This window comes from Anas platyrhynchos, chromosome 4 (assembly GCF_047663525.1).
Source record: "Anas platyrhynchos isolate ZD024472 breed Pekin duck chromosome 4, IASCAAS_PekinDuck_T2T, whole genome shotgun sequence".
In the NCBI taxonomy this organism is placed as follows: Eukaryota; Metazoa; Chordata; class Aves; order Anseriformes; family Anatidae; genus Anas; species Anas platyrhynchos.
In genome coordinates this window covers 58,853,557-58,875,309 of record NC_092590.1, presented here as the reverse complement: position 1 = coordinate 58,875,309, position 21,753 = coordinate 58,853,557, and the positions used below count along the sequence as shown (strand labels likewise).

The 21,753-nt window shown below is 34.8% G+C and overlaps 1 protein-coding gene and 1 long non-coding RNA gene across 6 annotated transcripts in view; both read left to right on the top strand.

Annotated features, from left to right (window-relative positions):
• PCDH7 (protocadherin 7) overlaps nucleotides 1–21,753 on the top strand; it is a 290,144-nt gene that overhangs the window by 155,766 nt on the left and 112,625 nt on the right. The window lies entirely within an intron of this gene.
• Nucleotides 254–17,677, top strand: LOC110352783 (uncharacterized). 2 transcript variants are annotated; one of them, XR_011809217.1, is made up of 3 exons: nucleotides 254–348; nucleotides 600–644; nucleotides 7,245–17,677. It is a non-coding gene; the product is annotated as an uncharacterized lncRNA (long non-coding RNA). The 2 variants fall into 2 exon arrangements; XR_003497249.3 differs by having other exon boundaries at nucleotides 1,271–17,677.

Here is a 21,753-nt window from a genome sequence, read left to right as displayed (position 1 = left end):
ATCTCTCTCATTCTTGAAAGAAAATACATTTGTTATCTGACAACCAATATAACAAAATCCAAGTACTGCCAGACAGTCAGGGCTTTTCCCTTAGACCATTAGGACTTCTAGGAAGAAAATAATTTCTATTACCTTTATAGTCAGTGTTGAGTGTAATGAGTCACAGCTGTGCCAATGAATCATAACTAACTAACCTGATGGGTAATGCCTGGAGGGTTCTAGCATCTACTAATAAGACAGTAAGTTTGTTGGCTTATGCTTTCAAGTTTCCTCATTTTCTAAAAAATGCAACAGGCAACAATGTTTTTTCTTGAAGTCTGAGTGTATGAGACCTCTACAGGCAAGGAGGTAGACATTCTATCAAATTAAGGGTCAGATTTAAGGCACATCTTGCGATAATAGGGGAGCAAGTGTCAATCTAAACCAGGTCTTACTGAGCATTAATAACGGGCTTATTAAAATTAATAAATAAGGTAGTAATTGCAAATGAGATCATGTATGCTTTAGAGAAGAAAAAGAAAGTTGGCTTATGAGGTGGGAGGTAGAGCTAGCAGATGACTTGGAAAGAAAAATAGTTACTTGTATACTCTGCTTTTCAGGTGCACATCAAGAATAGACTTTGAAACTTTTTAACTTCTGTGAAGGTAACTGTAAATAAATAAAAGAGCTAGAGAAAACAAAAACAAATAATATGTGCTATGTTTGCTGTCCAGAGTTAGCCAATATGAAATTCTGGACACACCTACAGTGCTTCAGTCTTTAAAGCTTAGTCACAAGCTGGAGTAGAGGGAGATGTTTCTTTTCATGTGGGATAGGTTTGTTTGTTATATTTGTTTCATTTTGTTATTTTCTTTTTTTAATATGAAAAGCAGACCAAAAACTTGATTTGAAGCTTATTCAAGCTCCATTTCTTCTTGTATTGGAGACAATAACGTGGGATGAAGCAGCTCTGCACTTGAAGGTGCAAAATGGAATGCAAATTTTATTAACTCAAAATAGAAAACCTGTGAAAGAAATATAATTCTTCTAGATAGGATTCTTTTATGGATGGAAGAAACACCAGTTTCTGAACTGCACATTCAGAAGCCCATGTAATTTTAGTATGTAGGATTTTACAAGGATGTTGAAGAATTGAAAAGTTTTACAGGAGAAACATAAAATGATTTTTAGTTTTTAAAAGTTCTTCAAGTAAGAAGGTTCAAGTTGTCAGTATGTTTTGGTCATTAGCAATAAATGTCATGATGACAGCATTTTTTTTTTCTGTTTAAAGAACATACTTCAGATGTACTTCTCAACTCGAAAATCGATACTAAAAATCCATGCTGAAAGACTTAAGACCAACAAATTGGAAACAATTATAAGGGCAGAGGAGCTCCCTTGTAGAACAAACACATAAAATTATTGGATTATTATTTGATTTTTGTGGTATGCTGATTATATGATTCTGTAATTTCTGAGATTGCATTCAAATTAAGTGGGTAAGATACTTAAGGTAACTAATAATATATATATATATATATTTTAATGTTATTAAAATGTATCTATAATTTAACCTGATTTCATTCTTTCCTGTAATATACTTTTGAAAAACAAAGGCTTCTGTTCAGCAAACTTTGTTCACTTCAAAGTAGGAAGTGAACAACATTTCTATGATATTTTTTACTTACCTCTTCTAGCTCATCTTCAATGTGTCCCATGGGAAGGGCAGCACTAAAGGAGTTTTATATGTTTAAAAGATTCATTTTCCCTTTCACACAGCATATTTCAGCATCTTTAGTCAGTTATGCTCTTTGAGTAGAAAATGAAGCTTTTAAACATGAGAATAACTGTGAAGACTTAAACCACCTAAAGAATTGTAGAGAAGCCCTTCAGGTACTCTGAATGTTTAATATCTTTGTATTCATATCAAACAGTAGATATGGTGGTCTGCTTTCAGGTGTAATTTACCAAAAGTCGTCCCATTTATGTTTCTGAAGAAATTTAAGGCAATGACCGATGTTGTATACTGGCTTTTTAAACTCTACCCAGCATATGTTCATAAGTGTGTGTGTAAAGCACGTCATTCTCCAGAATACATGCCAGCGACAGTTAAACCTTCAATTTAAACAACATAAGGTTTGAACAGCAAGGATTCATCCTGGCTAAAAGCCAGATCAAAATGTACCCTTTATATTTTTTATAATTTTGTGGCCTAATCTCACTATGGCAAAAGGTTCACGAAATAACCACTAAAAGATAATGACATGATTTTTTTTTTCCTATATATAAGTAAAACAAAAGACTTAAATGAAACTGTCCTTGAAAGAAAAACTATAGTGATGCTTACAATTATTAAAGAATGGAGTTACCAACTTGAAGGAAAGATGATAGCAAAAGGTGCTGCAGATCCTTTTAGCATCTTACAGCAGTAAGCTAAATGACATATACGGAGAGAGCTTCCAGTCTCATTCACAGGGCAGATGCTCCTCACCTTGGTGTACAAATAAACTACCTGTACTCAGTTTTGAAGATTTAGTGTGCTGTAGGCTATGTATCCCTTTGTTATATATAAGAGGAATATAGTTTTTTTGTTGTTGTTGTTTTGTTTTTTTTTTTAAAAAAAAGGTATTGCAATCAAGTATGAAATGGGTATTATGTTTATTATGTTTTAAGATCATGTGGTATTAGCAGCTTGCTTTCTACATATAGAAGATATTCACAAGTATTTAGTGCCCTGAACTTGTCTCTGGTTTGCTCTCAAACTGCCCAAATATATTTAATATATGTTTTTGTGCAAGTTTCTGTACCTGCATGTTCATTAGATGGTTGTCTTCTGATGATTTTCTCTGGTTAGTGATAAATTTAGCACATGCTATGAGCCCAGAGATTTTTAATGTCTAATGTTTAGGAATTCTGAAGGCTTTGAGACAACCATTGATGGCCTGTAACATAGATGTTGGATTTTTACTCTTGTTTATATTGGAGAGTCAGGCTATTAAGTGACTTCTGTTTCACCTGCTATTTGAGCTGTTTGGGTTTCCTCCTAGCATAAAGGTCCTAATTTTGTAGATGTGTTTGTAATTTGCTTATATTCTCTGGAATTCAAACTGAAGTCTTTATGAAAGAGAAATAAAGACTTAGATATGCAATTGCAGAAGCCCATTTATTCTGTAATTGCTTGAGTTTCGACTGTTGGTTGCATTACAGGATGAAATAATATGGATAAGCCATATGAATCAATACAAAATGAGTCTGAAAAGCTGCTATTCATACCTGTTATCTGACTGCTTTTTAGTCGTACTGTTAGCAGGGTTCAGCTCTCTTTTAAGGCAGTCAGTCACCGTTTTAATTACGTCAAGCGATTGTTCAGCCATATGTACTCGTTCTCTCTGAATTATTTATTGTTGAGAATATTCACAGGTGTTTGATTTATTCAAATTATTTGAATAAATCACACAGTAGTCCTGTCATCTTAATAGGATTTTTATGGACAAAACCGATAAATCTATGCTGACGCTTGTTGTGACTAGAAATTATTTCTGTGGCTTCCAGATGAGAAACCTCTTCACTAAAACTTTGTTCCACTTAACATATACAGTTACATTTAACATATGCTATCATCTGTTTAACAATTACAGTAACAACAACATAAAGGCTAACCAAAATATGACTGTGCTAACCAGAGAAATTTCAGTTCAGTATTAGACTGTGCCTTTTAGGCAGCTTAAAACAAACAACTTCTTTCTTCAACTGACTTCTGCTGATTTAACAATATCAGACTGATGAGATTCAGAGTGATTCACCATTTCCTCTGGCTTCATGCCTAAATCTAGTCAGTCAAGACTAAGACTTCTAAGTGTAGAATATTATGCCAGATGTTGACTAAGCTTATGTTGTGAGGCTAGAAGTCATTAGAGATTTCATATCTCCAGTTAATGTAGCCAAGTTCTATTTTCTTTTGAAGAGAAACATGAAATAAAGGCAGACTTTTTTTTTCCCCTCTGCATTTGCCTCCATTTACTGAGAGGACCTATTATTTACAGTTGAAGATATCTATGTTATTAATGTGGTTTTCTAAACTAATAATACATAAACAAGTTAATTGATTGCACAATGTTTATAAGTTGCATACTTGTGTTGGCTTCTTTCCCCCCATTTTCCTTACAGTTTTTCAAAAATAGTGCTAGAAATTTCTCTTATCATGCAAACATGTTTGTAGCAGCGTATCCTCTGCTGTAACAGCTTAACCAAACTTGCCAGATAGAGAAACAGAGATGAGTATGTGTTTTGTTTATGTTTTTCCCTCTGATTTTTATCCTGGAGAAAAATGGCTTCAATTTGGCTTCAGGCAGCTCTAACTTATCTGACCCCATACTTACTCAGCAGATTGTTCAAGGTCTCACTGCCCTTGGCATCAAATCAGCAATCCCTTTTACATGGATTAACTCTTCTGGGAAACTTATCTAGCACGTGAGGTATCTAGCATATGCTGTGCTTCAGAAGGAGACATGCATACATCTTTCTACCTAATTGTTTCTTCAGTAAATTTATGTCTATTGTGGCTACTGAATGGAAAATGGAAGCTTTCAGGGAATGTTTGAGTTTACTTGCATACTTGCTCACGTTACTGATGGAATAACTGATCATACATTCTGTTTCTCTTGACTTTCTCTCAAATTTCTCTTTCTAAACTTTACTATTCAAAAGTCTAGAAATGATCACTAGTAGTGTGCAGTATTCCTTCAGTCAGTGCGTTGGCATCAGGATACTGAGTTTTATTGTTTGCAACTTTGCTAGTGTAGAAGTAACCTGAAGTGTTTTTGCAGATAGCTTAAAAGACTGATTTAGATAAAACACAAACGCACATCTTAAGTGGTCAGAAACATATTGGAGAGGAATTTTTCTATTACATGAATACAAAACAATGTAAGATGTCCATTGTTTTCACTCTTCCCACTTGTCAGAGCAAGATACAAAGTTTTTTTTCTGCTTTTATTTTCCTTAAATATATTTTGTTTCAAAGCGTGGTGAAACTTTACTATCCATTTTATGCACCATGTATAGGGATCAGACTTAATTTTCACTTCCTAGAAGAGAGAAAAATTACATACTAATTCTTTCTTAAATACACAAAATAGATAGCAATGTAAGGACTTTATACTTAAGGATGAAGATAGACATTTTAATCTGCAATGATCAAAACTCTTTCACTACTTATAATAAGACAAAGAATTTTCCAAAATGCTATCGAAATACCATTGTTCAGCTTCGTAATTTATTTAGGGCTGTTAAAAGTAGGCAACAACTTCTCATCTGTAAACAAAATTCTCAGACTTGGTTAAACTCTATGCCAAAGCTCCACAAGATAAAAAGGAATTATGGTGTAGAATTTAGAACTCTTTAATTTATCCCTGAGACCATTCCATAGATGTCACTAAAACTTATTCTTAAGATTCTTTGTATCTTACAGTTACGGCAAGCAGAACACATTGTTTTCTCAAGTTACAAAGTTGGAATGAAAAAACTGTTCTGTATTAATACAAGCTTTTGGAAATCTTTATTCAGTAACTGACTATCCTGAGTTCTGCTTCAATACCAAAACAAAACAATACCTCAGAAATTGAGGATCTTGGGAGGGCAACAGAGTTTTCAGGAAAAGAAGGAAGTTTCAACCCTAAAATAATAATTAATTTCTGCAGCAGTAGTGGGCTACCTTTTCACTTTACAAAGCTTTTAGTTTGAAAATAGTTCAACTATATTTTGAAGTAATTACTTATCTCATAGTAGCTTACCTACTTTAAACCTAACATACTGCCCCAGTGAACGTTAAACGTTCTCTTAATTTTAGGAAAAAAAAAAAAGATTTAATTACTTCTTACTTTGATTTTATTTGGAAGCTAAGCAAAGATGAATCCTTACTTTGCACCTCATTGTGTTTATTCATATATATATATATATATATATATATATATATAAGTATATATATGTGCCTGTTGACTGTAGAGGACTAAAAAATATGATTTTCTCCTTTAGATAGATGCTAGATAACCAGTACTGAGTGTTATTGTTTCTTTTTAAAGTCCTGGTTTCTTCTAAACATCTGCATTATACATCTGTATATTTAGATAATACATCTACAAAATAGCATGAAAATTTCAGACCTCTTTGGCTGTCATTGGTTTGTCCATAGAATCATTTCAGCTCAGAAGAAAGTTTGTTGAATCCAGCCTGATACTCAAAGCAGGATCAACCCTGAATTTAGACTGAGTCCTTACCAAGGCTGTATTCAGTTGGTTCTTGGAAACCTCCATGGACAGAGATTCCAGAACCTAATAATATGAACTGGCTCTCCTGTTTGGTATCTTTACAGTTATGTTCCTTTTCCCTTATGTCCAGTCAGATCTTCCTTCTTTCAATATATAAGCATAATCTCTTGTTCTCCTACTACATTTTAAGTAATGAGCCTGGCACTTTCTCTTAAGGTTTGTTCCAGCAGGCTTACTTATGTTTTGAGTAGAAACACTTTAATTCACTTAACTGTTTATTATTTGCAAGTGAAGGTTTCATCCTGAAGTTCAGGAGGGAAAAGAGTTTCATTATGAATTATAGCTTCCTTATCTTTTTATCTCAAATAACTTGCTGATTTTTTGGTAATGTGGATTGAAGCTCACTCAGATGGGAGGCTTTTTCTTGCCTATTCCTAGCTTCTTCTGAATTGTTAAAGTATCATCTGTAGCATATTAAGCAGCAGGTGGTCAATAGGCTATGCACTGAAACACATCATCATGTTGCTGCAGTGCAGATTATTCTTGGTCATCAGAGAGAACATAGATATCAGAGTTGGTTATCAAAAGCCCCCACACAGTTAATGAACCATGTTTCAATTTTCACGGCCTTTACTGCATTGATACCAGCTAAGGGATGCAGCAAATTACTGTCAGGTTGTTTTGCCAGAACTGTTCCCTTTTCAATATAGCCCATGTTGGTTTTCCAGTATGGTCAGGAGGTTATTTGCTATATGAAATGTCCTCATTTTATCAGAATCCATTTTTTTTTTCCTATGTTGATTTTTATTGGTAACCCTTCATATTCTTATATAAATGTGATATATCAGTATGAATGGAGTAGTGACCATCTCCCAGGTCATGTAATATATGATTAAACCAAATCAATTTTTTTAAAGCTCTGGGTGTTATCTTTATTTTCCTATTAAGGCCATTAAATTATATATTTTTTCAAATTGACTATTATTTTTTTCTAAACAGGTATCAGCAGTCACTTCACTGGAAGTCAGTTCTTGGAAGTCTTTTTCTGATGAACACTTTCAGTACATATGCATCATAAGACAGGCCTTTCAAGAGGATTCAGGATTGACCCAAGCCCAATCCTGTTAGGATCACTGAATTACACTTTTTCTGTGATGGAAGGTTGTGTGATTATAAAAAAAAAAAAAAAAATTCCTGTTTAGTCTTTTCAATGAGCTGACAATTAAGAGGCTTGAAATTAGGTAAGGCAGATGCAAAGTAACTTGTTATAACTAAATTTAAAAAAAAAAAAAAAAAAAGCTAGTTGTTTATCTCCTTTCTTTAAGTACTCATCTGTCATTTACCTGTCAGTGATAACCTCAAAACAACTTAGCTGAATCTAATCTTCCAAGCATTTACACTCTTATTGGTGGATATATACAACAGTATTTAATTGCTGCTACCTTTCTACATCCTTAAGCTCTGGTGCTAGATAAAATCCCAGAACTGTGAACAAGGATTCTCAGAATAGGTATTTTCCTTCCTTTTTTTTCCTTCTCCTGATTTCTTTGGCTTGCTCTAAGGTCTTCTAAGCTATCTCTATGGGTTTCTTTTATGCCAGTGTAGATCAGGAATGAAAGAATTTAGCCGTACAGGCAAACAGGGATTCAAGTCTTTCTAGTTTTAGCAGATCCTTGAAATTCATACTCCCACAACCCACAGGAGTGCCTTAACCACCAAGCATTATCCAATGACTGTCTTGTGTAAAATGAATAAAGAACTGCTGGGCTGGGATACAAGATTCTCTGTCTGACTGTTACAATCACAGGAAGGAGTCTTGAATTGTTTTTTTTGTTCCCAGGACTGGATCGGTAATATGTGCTCAGTAATAGAAGAAATGCACAGAATATCCAGAGAACAAGCATTCTACTTTCATAGCTGTGTCTGGCAGTAGGATACAGATTTATGCTTTCTCAGGCTTGTATTTTTTCTTTGACCCCTGTGTGTTTGTATTCTTTCTGCAATACGAAGAAGCCGGTGTTGAATCCTTAACATTCATGTCATGGTTTTGGCTGGGACAGAGTTAATTTTATTTGTAGAGGCTCATGCAATATGTTTTGGATTTTTGATTAAAATAGTGGTGATAACACTGGTGTTTTACTTGCTGCAGAGCAGTGCTTGCACAGAACCGAGGACTTTTCTGCTTCTGGTGCTTCCCTAGGGGTGCACCAGGAGCTGGGAGGGGACACAGCCAAGACAACTGACCCAGGCTGAGCAAAAGGATGTCCCACACCATATGGCATCATGCTCAGCAATAACAGCTGGGGTAAGGAAGGGCGTTTGGAGTGATGGTGTTTGTCTTCCCAAGAAGCTGTTATGTGTGTGATGAGCCCTGCTTTGCTGGAAGTGTGTGAACACCTGCCTGCCAATGGGAAGTGGCAAATGAATTCTTTGTTTTGCTTTGCTTGTGCTTTACCTAGGAAACTGTCTTCATCTCAACCCGTGAGTTAACACACTTTTACCTTTCTGATTCCCCCATCTCACCTGTTGCTGGGATGAAACTCTTAATGGCATTACGCTTCTCTGAAAGAAGTGAAATGATAATTATTAGTGCATCAGGCTTTTACTGTCTTACAGAGTCAACAGATTTTCTTTCTTCTATTTCCTTTAATATATTAATACTAGAATTCCTATACATAGAAGAAAATACTTATTTCTTTTACATGATGAATGATTTATGAGATCTCTAGCTTTGCACCGTAAAAATATGGGCTTTTTGCCCTATAGCATAGTTTGAAATCCAAGTAGATGCCTAATTTTCTTTTAAAGATCAACAGAATGAGGCATATTTTTATTTGCTGATATTCTCAGGTGCAAAGGAAACATCTTTCCTTCTTGTTTGTTGAGTAAGATCTGTATAGAAATAGTTAAATGTCGTGTTTGGGATAAGAATTAAAAAACAAAAGTTTATCTGAGAGGAAAAAGGAAAGGGAAAAGGAAAGTAAGCAGTCATCTTGGGTTGACATGGTTCTACAATGAAGAGAGGGCAATATTCCTTGGACCATCCTTCAGTTTTATTTTGTATCTGTTATTTTCATTTTAATTTCCTACAGTGACGCATGGCTTTTATGTAAAAGTATGTGTTAATTTTTTATATTTTTTCTAATAGTAACATATAACAATGTAATTTCCCAATTCGACATTGGGTTTCTTATCTTATGGATGTGTCAGATGTTCAGCTTCTCATCAGGCTTAGCAATATTACTTTTCTGCAGTTAAATTAATCTTTTAGCTCCCCCACACTTCTCCCCTCTCTCCCCCCCCATCCCCCAGGCTCACAGAACATGTTGTTAATGAAAGTACCAGCTGACCTGAGTACAATTTTGGTAACTGAAGTGTCCCTAATATAAGTGAAAACTTGTGTTTAATGGATATAGTTCTGCATAAAATTAAAGAATTCCCTCTTTTAAGATTATACTCCCAATTTATTTTCTAAATAAGAGAGAGTTGTGGAAATGGAGTCAACTTTAACCTTCTAAGTGGTAGAAACTGGCCAAACAAATTATGAGTATACATTCTGAAATTATTTAAGTTGACTACACTTTTAAATTAAAATGGAAAAAAAATTAAAAATGCTTAAATATACTCTGAAGCATAATTTACTGACTTCAAATGAAGCAGAGTAAGCACCTGTAAATAGTAAACTACTACTTTAGATGGTTGAGCATTGAGTTAGATACGTAACTTTGGGGTGGGAGTGAAGAAAAAAAATCTTATTTTTTTCCTTGATATTAAACAAAATAAATCTGCTAATCAGAATAGCAAAAGTTTAAACAACCACTGCCCCCCGCCAAAAAAACAAACCACTCAAGCTAGTATTCACCTGCTAACCATGGCCACCTGTTCTAGCACACTGCAAAAGCTTGGTCCCTATAAGTTTCTCTTTATTAATCATGCTGCATTATCTGGCCATCTGCTACATCTCCCAGAAGAGCAGCATTCCTTTGGTGCTGCCTGCTGTTTTATAACAATCTTTCATCCTCAAAAGAAAAGCGAAGGAATAGGTGGAAATTCCAGTAATCAGTTACTTCAGGAAGATTAGCCAATATGACTAAAAGATGCCATGTGAGTGATTTGAGAACGTTTTTATTTTTTTCCCTGTGGCTTTATGGTCAATGCTTTCAAACTATTTATCTTAGCAGAAAGACTGCCTTCAGTTTATACTCAGTAACAGAGAAGAAGAAAAATTTCACAGAAAATGATGCACTGTGTATACTTCCCCTTTCTTGTGCATCTGTTTCCAAGAAGTCTACGTAATGGGTAAACTGCTGGGATGCATTGGTATTTCTAGATGAGCATCACCTACTTTTTCAGGTCTGCTGTGTTCTGTGCTGTCTGGATATCAGTAAAATGGTAGGTGTAGATGGCTTGCAATTTCTCTTTGACAATTTTTTTCCCCTTGTGGAACTCAGTGCACTTGAATACCTCTAGGATCAAACAAGCTGAGTGTACAAGCAACAGTCCATTTTGATTGCATCTTCAATGCAATCCCACAGACTTCTGTAAAAGTAAAGTGTAAGAGAATTTGATTCTTTATTTCCAGGCTCTATTATAAGTTTGTCTAACTCACAAATAAAGTAGACATAGTCAACATACTAACTAACTATTTCTAACTATTTTCTAACTATTGCACATGTGTTACTTCACTGGCATTTTTTTATATTGGAAAAAAAGATATTAAATAATGGACATGAGTGTATGAAACATTAGGTTGCGTTATGCATTTTATTTGTCTAATGCAGCTTTCTTCACAGCTTAGCCAGGGTTAAATAACTGGGTTGTAATATGTGCAGGAAAAGAATCCTTCATGGCATTCATACAGCTGTGCTGTAGTTTCAACAGACAGTAGTTTGTACTTGCCAGCTGGATAGCTAGCAGACAGATTTTGGGGGCAGACCACCCAGTGTGGTTAAGTAGATAGAGAAAGCAGAGTAATTTACTAATCCTCTTTTACAACAATTCAGCTGTTTTGTTCTCATCCTTTAGGGGTGTAAGGTGGATTAAAAAAATCTGGAATGTTTTACAGATTAATTATTTTTCAAATGCGGGTACTTAAGGCTAGATAAATTAGCCAAGATCCCTCAGTACCTCCTAATGTTTTTACAGCACCTTGAAACGTGCATTTTTGGAATTTATGTTGCACATGACAAACACAGGTGAAAAATACTTGGTCTTTGAGTTGGTGATGTCATTTTTCCTGTGATTCATTAATATGTTAGCAGACATAAAATGTTCTGAATGTGCTAGTGCTCAAGATATTACTAGCATAAAGAAAAAATAGGTCATTGACTTTAATAGCCTACATAATCAGATCAAACTTATTTCTTTGACTACCATAAGTTGCCTTGGAGTGGGGGATAGGCTTGGGTTAGCCTTCAGATAAATGACATCCAAATCCACCTCAATGAGTTTGCCAAGTCCTTTTTTCATGCTAAAGTTATTAAGAAACAAAAGCAATAATATTTATGAGCAACGCTGTACTTGTGTGTAGGAGGGGAACATCTAAGATTATGATCCCTGTTCCCAAGGCTATTTTTGTGTATCATGCAGTTGTTGGATAAAATACTAAGATACGAAACAGAATTCCCATTCACTTCCATCCCTCCCTGTACAGTACAACCAAATGTTTTAAAAACTAATATGGAAACTTTTTTTTTTGTTTCCTATTTCTCTTGCTCAGATAGACTTGACCTTGCATAAACAATGTCAAAAGTTTGGCAAGAGGCAAAGGACCCTCTGCGTAGATTGCATTGTGTTTGTGTATCATCATCAGGGAAGTGGAATGTGATATTTAGCACCCTCCAAATGAGAAGAACTGAATGTTTTTTTCCCCAATCAGAATGAATGTTTTGAGTAGTCTTCCCTTCTTCTTGTAAACAGAAAAAACACCTGTTTTCTAAAAACTGATTAAGTGTAGCTTAATCAGTTTTTGAGCACTTAGCTCATACATACTTAGCCTGGTCAAAGCCAATGTAGCTCTGAGTGTGAAGGTTCATGCTAGAACTTGCAGGTTTAAAGTAAAGCTCCTCAGAATGTCAAATTACTTCCACCCCCCCCCCCCCCCCCCCTCAATTTTCGTCTTTGTGTGTGACTATGTCAGCATTTTATTTTGGTGCAAGGGTGTCATGAGTTAATGAGCTTTTCTTCCTATTGCAGTGTTGCTGTGCAGAGGACTGAAGTCATTTAGAGAGAAACTAACCAGAACAGGAACACATGTAATGTGCCCCAGCTGCTAGTGGGCTTTTAGTTCATAGGGCCGGCATAACTGGAAGCAAACTTCTGCTAACATACTGTGTCATTGTGGGACTGTCATCAGTTATGATTTATTTTATGTGACTGCATTTAAAAATGTAGAATGTACTATCTGGATTCTGGCCACCAATTTTGTGGTGCTTTTTCTGTGCCCTTTTCTTCTTTTCCTCATCTGTGTTTCAGTTAAATATTTAGTCAATAGAAGTGTCCAGGATTTTAGTGTCATATGAACATCATCTGACCTCTTGGTCATTGACTAATTTGCTTAGAAAAAATCAGTAAATTCAGTATTTTTATGCCGGTTGTACAGAAGTCTTTAAAACTTCCTGAAGAGGGGATATAGAGAGGGAAGTTCCAGTCTCTTGTCCCTGGTAACTGATGACAGGATGCACAACGCTGCAGCATGGGAGGTTCAGACTGGACATTAGGAAAAATTTATTTACTGTCAGGGTGGTCAAGCACTGGAACAGGCTTCCTATACAGGTGGCTGATGCCCTATGCCTGCCTATGTTCAAGAGGCATTTGGATAATGCCATTGTTATATGCCTTAAAAGGTCAGCCCTGAAGTGCTTGGGCAGGTGGACTAGATGATCTTTGAAGGTCTCTTCCAATTAAACTGTCCTATATAGATGGAAAGACTGTTTTTGAGATCTTTCAAATGATGAAAGAAACTGCGTTGCCTTTTTTTAGGTAAAGATGCATTCCTGAACACTGAGATTGCATTGAATCAAAAGTAGAATTTGTGTTTTGAATGCGTTTTAAAGTATACTGTGTGCATGTCTGTGTGCAGCCCATTTTTATTTACATGACAAAGGAAAAAATTACTTAAAAGTGTAGTTAAACCATGTGCAAAACTTAAACAATAAACAGTTTTATAACTTAAAACTCATTCCTTATTTAGAGGTAACACGTTGCTATAAATGTTGACAGTTAATGGACAACTCCCTACAACTGTGATAAATAACATATACTTGGGTATGAGTAGATTAACCTCGTCATCCCTTTTCTTGCCCAGTAATGGATTACTTGTGGTGAACACAAGATGTGTCCAATTTTCAATATTTTCTTAGTTTTTAATACTGTACATGTGTAACAGTAGGAATAATCCTGGTTTATCATAGTAGCATTAAGCCAGAGTGCACTGCTATATTACGAAACCTATATATTTTGCTTTTGAGCAGCAGAGACTGGCAGGTAATTACATAACTCAATGTGTATGCTCAATTTGAATTAAAAAGTGTCCAGGAGTTTAGTCACTCTCCTTTGTGAGAGAGAAGAGTCAGGCAATAATGGAGTATCGCATACTAGCTTCTCATTTCATCTTTCTCAATCTGCATTGCTTTTCATTTAGATCAAGATATTTCATGTATTTTGTTATCTGTGATCTGTAGTTTCTCATTAGAAAAGAGAACAGCTGCCAGCCACCTAGCAGGAGTTGACTCTGCATCTGCCCTCACTTCAAGTACACTGTTGCAGTGGGTAAAAAATAAAACATATACTTATGAATGATAAATGGAATAAAATCCATCTACACAACAAATTTCAGTGGGCTATACAGAGACATGTACATATTGTAAAATGAACTAGTAACAGATGCTGGCTTAATCAATTATCAGTAGTAATTTAAATAATGAGACTTCCCTTTGTAAGCAAATTTATTAAAGGAAGATGAGTGGAATAAATAAATGGAGAAAGATGAACTATGAGAATCTATTGCAAGATTGAAAGAGGAGTATGTCACCATTTTAGATAACAATAGGATATGATATACTTGCTTATATAAGTGCCTAACAGCAACAAAGTCATAGTGGGATTTCCAAATCAGCATTTGGAAATGGGTATACAGTACATAGTAAACGAGTGTCTTGGTCTGGGGCTCCTGTATTAAGATAGACAATAAGACCTAGAACTTGGATATGCGTGTTGTATTTTACATTTTGTTTCTTCTAGCGGATTGGTTCTGCAAATCCTTAGTTACAGTAGCAGGTCCACTGACTTAAATAAACGTGTTCATAAACAAGAAGATATTTCTATCAGCAAATGTCAACATGATTTGGCTGTCTGCAGTATACAAAGCATTACATGACACGGTTCAGTTCAAGCTTCGGTAAGAAAGTGAGCACTGGATGGTCAGCAGTGCTGTGAGTTGCTGTGAACCAACAGGCTGTGGATATTGCCATCCCATGAACAGTCTAGCAAGGCCAGATAGAAACAAATTAGTTGACTGGTCATTTTTTCATCTCTGTCACATGAAAAAATACATGGATGACTATCAAAATCATCAGTGTTATAAGTCTCAGTACTGGAAAATGTATCAGTGAAATTACAAACCATGTGGTTTTGCTGAGCTGAATTCTGGCTAAAGATCTGATTGTATCAGAGGACAGCCTTCATAATTCAAGCCCCACATCTTCTGTTACTCTTGGAAAACTTTACTCAATGTGCATATGAAGGATAGTGAATAAAGATAAAGCATTTTAGCAACTGAGTGATGAGATCACATCATATGCCTTCCCAGTAAAGTCCCTTAGTGTGAATTCCATGATAATACATGATATGGTATGTTATTTCAGTCGCACAAGTGTCATGAAAATATGGTAAGACAAATTCTTCAGTCAGTGTTACCCAAACAATCTAGTTCATTCTGCTTAGAGCTCATATGACATCCTTATTTTTATAGAAAGTATGTTAATACACAGAAAGTATGTTGTTAGTGAATAATACAACAGTGTATAAACTACCTGATCTGCTATTTGATCCTTTCCTGTACCACAAAGTACTGATCATTTTCATGTATTTCAGAATGTACCCAGATCCAGAAAATCCAGGGAAAAGGTCTTTTTTCTGCTGGACTAGTATCATTACGCATATTAAAAAATACAGATAGTTCATGTTGCTTGAGTTTTAAAAGACGAGTCTTTGTTATATAGCATCATGGTGGGACAAAATAACTTCAAATGAAAATGTTTCTCTGTACTGACTTTTCCACAGCAGTATGTAGTTTCTTCAGCTTTTTGTATATCACCTGTTTAAGGGTCTGCAATCTTCTTAATTGAAACAAGTGATTATCCTTTCATTGTCAAAATGCAGGTACTATATTAAGCACCTCAAGACCTGAGTTGAAGTGGTATGTAATTTTTGGATAAATATGAAAACAATCATAGGTTCAGCAGCCTTTGCGTTTTCAAAATGCTGGACTGACATTCATGACTATGAATTTACAGGCATAACTTCACAGAACCATAGAATTCTTTGACACAACTTTGCAATGAGTGATAAAAGATGAGTGATGGTTTCTGGGTGTGAGAATTCAAGTGTTACCACATTTCAATTATATTTCACAACATAGTCTCTCGTGATCAGATCTATGTTCTTTTCTTCTCCCAGACATTACCAGTTACAGTAATTCCTTACAAACCTTTCTGGAAAATACTAATAACGTCCTTTTATATTATCTCTAGGATAAAGTATAAAACGGACCTCAGTTCAGAAGTCACATCAGTCAAAACTCTGTTTAAAACACTGTTTATTTATTTTTCCCTATTATGTTTGTCAGTGAACACAGAGTTGGAATAAAAATCATTAACTAAAAATCAGAACAACTCATACTTTCTAGAAATTCTAAAAAAAAAAAAAAAAAAAAAATGACGAAAGAAGACGTAGTTTTGGAAACAAATGTCAATGGTGTGAAAAACTGAGTTTTTGGGGGAGAAGGAACTTTTATTTTTATATAGTGTTCACTTAAAATTATACTGAAGAAGTCTTATCTGTAGAGTTCTATTATTTTTAATCTAGAATGAATAAATATTCTATAATATTTTTTTGTTTGTTTGTTTTCAAGATAGGCAACAATGAATAGTGTGGAAGGCAAGACTGGCATCTAAAATAACTGTTTTCAGAGAAACCTGCCCTCACAGATATCACTAAAAATATGTTAATCTCTAGACTTAAGAATAAAATGACCTAATAGATCTCAGTCTTACAACTACTGAATTCTACATGTATAGAAGATGTTTTTTCTCATTCTTCCTATACAAAAGCTCTAGTAGGTTAGTAGATTTTATACTATACATGTATCCTTTTATTTATTTGTTTTTTATTGAACACTTTGACAAAAATTCACAATTTCCAGTAGTACAATGTGATTTTCTTGTTTTTATTAGGGCATCTATGTTTTTGAAATAACTAATCAGTATGCATTCCATGTGGAACTGTAACAAAACTGACATTTTGAAATACGTAATTTCATATTCAAAATTGTTACTGGATATGCCATAGCCAGAATAAGATCCTGAAAGCAATTAATGTGACTTCATTTATCAAACGTAGCAGAGTTGTTATAAATACTTCTAATAGAGTCATAATAGTCAAAATGGATTTGCATGTGTGTAGATACACAGCATTCCAGAGTTATGCTGTGCTGCTAATGTAATGAAACTGTTCCTTCTTGTCATTATTTGAGCATAATCACAGCTATTTTCATGTTGAGGAAGCTTCTGAGAGCTGTAACATCCTCCAAATATTGTTAAGACCATGAAAGTCAAGGAAACTGATACGTAATATAAATACACTGTTGCAGGCTGTTAGTTTTTTTTTTCCACTTACTAACAAAATTGCATGCTATGTAATGGGATGGTTTTAAGTGGCCTTGCTACTGTTCTAAATATCTAAAGATTTGTATGCTTCATGACAAAGATCTTTCACAAAACTGACAAGGAATAGCAGATATACAAAGTGTTTACAAAGGTCCTAGGGAAATACATGTAGATGCCTTCTGAGCTTTTATTTTTTAGATAGGATAAAATCTGGGAAGAAAATTTTTTTCATTTATCCCTTAGCATAAAAAATATATTAAAATGCAGAAATTTAGCAACCTCTAATTTTGATTTCTTCATTTTTTTCAGTATTTGGGGTTTTCTTTCTTTCTGTGGTGGTTTTACCGTGCTGGGCAGCTAAACACCACAACCGCTCTCTCACTTCCCCTCCTTAGATGAGGAGGGGGAGGAGTAAAGCAAAGAACAACTCACGGGTTTGAGAAAAGGATAATTTAATTAAAGGGAAATAATAATAATAATAATTAAAGAAAGATTATTATGAACTAACAATTTAACTAAAGGGAAATAAAAAAGGAAAGGGGAAAAGGGAGGGGGAAAGGGAAAAAAAAATAAAGGGAGGGAAAAAAACAAATAAAACAAATGAAGGCTATGTGGAAGTGCAGAGGAAATAATTTACTCTCTACTTCCCACAAATGAACGATGATTGACCACGTCCTTGAAGCAGGGCCTCAACACACATAGCCGGTGTTCGGGAGGAGGACTGATGTTTTCACGAGAGCCCACCCCTCCCCTCTTCTTCCTGTTTCCACCTTTTATTGCTGAGTGTGACATCGTATGGTATGGGATATCCCTTTGGTTGGTTTAGGTCAGCTGCCCTGGTGATGTTTCTCTTCTCACTTTTTGCCCACCCCCTCAGAGGGTTAGACAGAGTCCCGATGCTGTGCCAGCATTGCTCAGCAGTAGACACAACACTGGTGTGATAACACTGCTGTTCCAGCTACAAGTGCAGAGCACAGCACTGTATGGGCTGCTGCAGGGAAAGTTAACATTCCAGACAGACCCAGTACACTTTTTTTTTTTTTTTTAACAAACAACAATTTGAGAATTTCTTAGCATGATTTTTAGAAATTCTAAGCATCCTGAATATTCACTGTTTGTGTTAGTGGAGGTTCTGAGAATTCAGAAGACATGAAATTAATGAGCTTTCAAATCAGCAAGAATGAGCTGCCCCAAGATGGAAGGCTCTTAAAATCAGAGATTGCCTAATAAAATTTCTTTTATATGAATAATTTTATTATTAAATAAAAGGTTACAATTCACATTTTTTTTGAAGTAATACCAAATCACTTTAAATATGTTAGACATTTTAAAAGAACATTCTATAGATGAAATTGAGAATGCAAATAGAAGCATTTTGTGGTAACTTTAAAAAAAAATACATGTAAATAAAATCTTGTGCACACTACTGAACTAAAATAAAAATATAAACACCAATGAAATTGTTCAAACTATACAATAGATTATTTTGGACACTCAATATATATATTAAAAAAACAACTGTCACTTTTCTAACTGTTCTACTCTAACCTTTTAAAACACTAGTCAAAATTAAATTGAAACAAAGTTCCTATAGAAAAAGGAAACCTAACATTTTCCATATGCACTGTCATATTCCATCCCTTTTCTAATATTCATGTTTCATGTACATTCAGTATTGAATGAATCTAGGCTTGAGGATACAAAAGATAAAATCAACCTAAGTATTTCTCACTTGGTTTGATATTTGCTCTCTACACAGTATTTGCTTAGACTAAGCCAACGTGTTCTATGGAAAAAAAGTACAAATTCCGAGGCAAATAGTCAAAATCTCGATTTTATTATGCTATTGGTTATAGAACTGCCACAGAAGCATATGATCTTGGCAAGGCTGAGATTTGCAACACTAAACCCTGCTACAGCTTTGATCGTTTCAATGCTAGAACTTAGTGTTGGGAAATCCTACCCTCGGCGTTGAGTTAAAGATGTCAAATGAGACTGGGAATGGAAGACCTCAGTTTACCTGCAGGCCATCTACAGCAATGGTAGTGTTAATGCATGCTTTTCTGTGCTACCCATAAACTAGTTCATTCAAGTCACTGTCTTTCACAGAAAAAGTTTTGCAGAAAGTTAAATGTGTAAGGTGTCTTAAGAAATCAATCATTGTTCTTGATACATCTGTATACACAAAAGGAGGTTAAACTAGACAATTCTTAGTTGTTTTTCTGTTTTTAATTGAACCTATAGTACTTTGAATCAAATGAGAATTTCATTAATCTAAAACATATTTTGTAATGTTTGTTAAACAGATTTTTTGCTTTTTGTTTTTTGCTATATACATACATTTCATAAAATCTTAATTGCGCAGGTATAACTTACATGAAAATCAAGCAGTTGCATTAAAAACAAAACATAACTAACGTTTCAGTACATTTGAAGTACGGAGCTATAAATTCTTCACATCTCAACTACAGAATATTTAGTAATGATCTAATGACTTAGCTTATTTTTCTTTATGGTTATGAATTTTGATTTATTAGAATGTTTAATTAGCAATGGATCAATTTATTATTTGCATGATGGCCATTACTCATAGCTGCAATACCTACCACTTGTAGTGTGCCTGCAGAAGTGCATGTTATGTCTTTTTTATATGCAAATATTGTATATCTGTAGTGTGTCTGCAGTTTTCTGTAATACACCTGTAAGTGTATGTGCTAACTAACCTTTTACAGGTGCTGCCACCAGATTTACCAACTCTCCTGATTTTGTCATGAATCTCACAATATTTGGTGTGTGTGTGTTACTTAAGTCAGACTCAGTCCAGTCTCATGTTTATTGGTACTGAACTGGTATATTTGTCCTAATTCCTTGTGAATCTGTGTTTCATTACTTTAATTTGTGCTAAAGTCACCAAGTTAACTGCTATTTCAGTCTACTTTCTCATTACAAGTGAGATTGCCCTGACCCAACATGCTTACCATAGTCCATTGTTCTCGGACCCACATTTGTATAGATCATTAATTATTTAGGGAACAGAGACTGGAAAATTAATCTTCCATGATGAAGGTGAGTGCCCTGAACATTTGGGTATAAAGCTAACATCCTTCTGCTCTACATACCTAGTAAATAGGTTGTCATACAGAATGGAAGGTCAGAGGTGTTAAAGTGGTCTCTCATTCCAGTTACTACTGGGCTAATGAGAGATTCTCCAGTGGCCTGCCCTTCAAATGGACTTACCTCAGTACCTAAGGTTATCTAGCAACAACAGCTTCAATGAAAGCAGTCTGCATCCAGCACCCTGCATCCAGCTTGAATTTGGTCTTAAAGCCCAACATGCCTTTTTTTGCTTTCTGTATTTGCTTTTGGCTTGCTTGGCAGGTTCCTGATCAACTTTGTGTTATCTTTAAATAATGTTCATAGTTAGCTAACTCTATGCTTACTGTATGGGTAACATAGTACACTGTCATGACAGAAGCTTATTATGTTAAATCATTTTCTGCAAGTCTCCAGTGGCCTTTCAAAGGAAGAAATATTTTAAGAAAAAGTCCTCTGACTGACTGAGCTGAAGTTGACCTGTAGGTTGATATAGCATCAAATATAACTGATTGAGGATGTAGCCTTGTTCAATATGAGGAATTCTTTGGACTCTCTCCTATTAGCAAGGAAATGGTGAGAACATATAATCTGTGGAATAACCATGATGTTGTCAGATTAGGTATAGAATAACCCCAGATTCATAAATCATTAGAGGTGACAGAGTGGGCACATAAAATCAAGCTCTTCAGGGCATATTTCCAACTTTCTCTTTTTATTGAGTATATATTTATGCTCACATATATTTATGTGAGCATCACCAACAATCACATATTCTTTAATTAATGCTAACGTCTTGCTATGTAACAGTTAAGCTAGGAACTGAACCATCATCAGCATGTAACATAAACATAGACTTGTTTAGATATTTGAGGGACTTTTTGGCCCCAAACAGGCAAGACAAAAGTAATAAAATAGGTTTTTGTTTGTTGGACAGAGTATGAGTGAGTGACGCACTGAAATATATTCTAAAAACTGCAAAAACAGATGATTAGAAATGGCATGCAAGAACAAAAACTGGTTAGAATTGCATAGTATAAGAAATTTATTTGAATCAGTTAAATATATTAAAATGTTTTGCTTTGAACTTTCTTATGATTATCACAATGGTAAACTAAATTGATTTTATATTTCTAGATAAAAGTAAAATCAAAATTTGCTGTTCCCCTCCACCAAATTATAAGTCTTCTATTAATTTAAAACATTTGGAGAAAAAGAAAAAAAATAATCTGAAAAGAGAACAAGGAACTTCATAGATCTACTAATGAGAAGTGACAATAAAAGAATTCTTCTGCAGGTGCCAGATCTTTATTGTTATAATCTGTTGCAGGAATCAAATAAATTAAATTTATCTGGAAGAAGCTTTTCTTCAGGTGTCAATGCAAGTCTCAGAAATACTTTTCTTCTCAGTCCCCCTAACCCCTCACAGAAACATCTGCCTTTTCTGTACATTTTGTTGAAGAGCATATGAAGGCTCAAATAAGATGGGTATTATCATTGTATTCTTCTGGTATTATGATGACATGCAG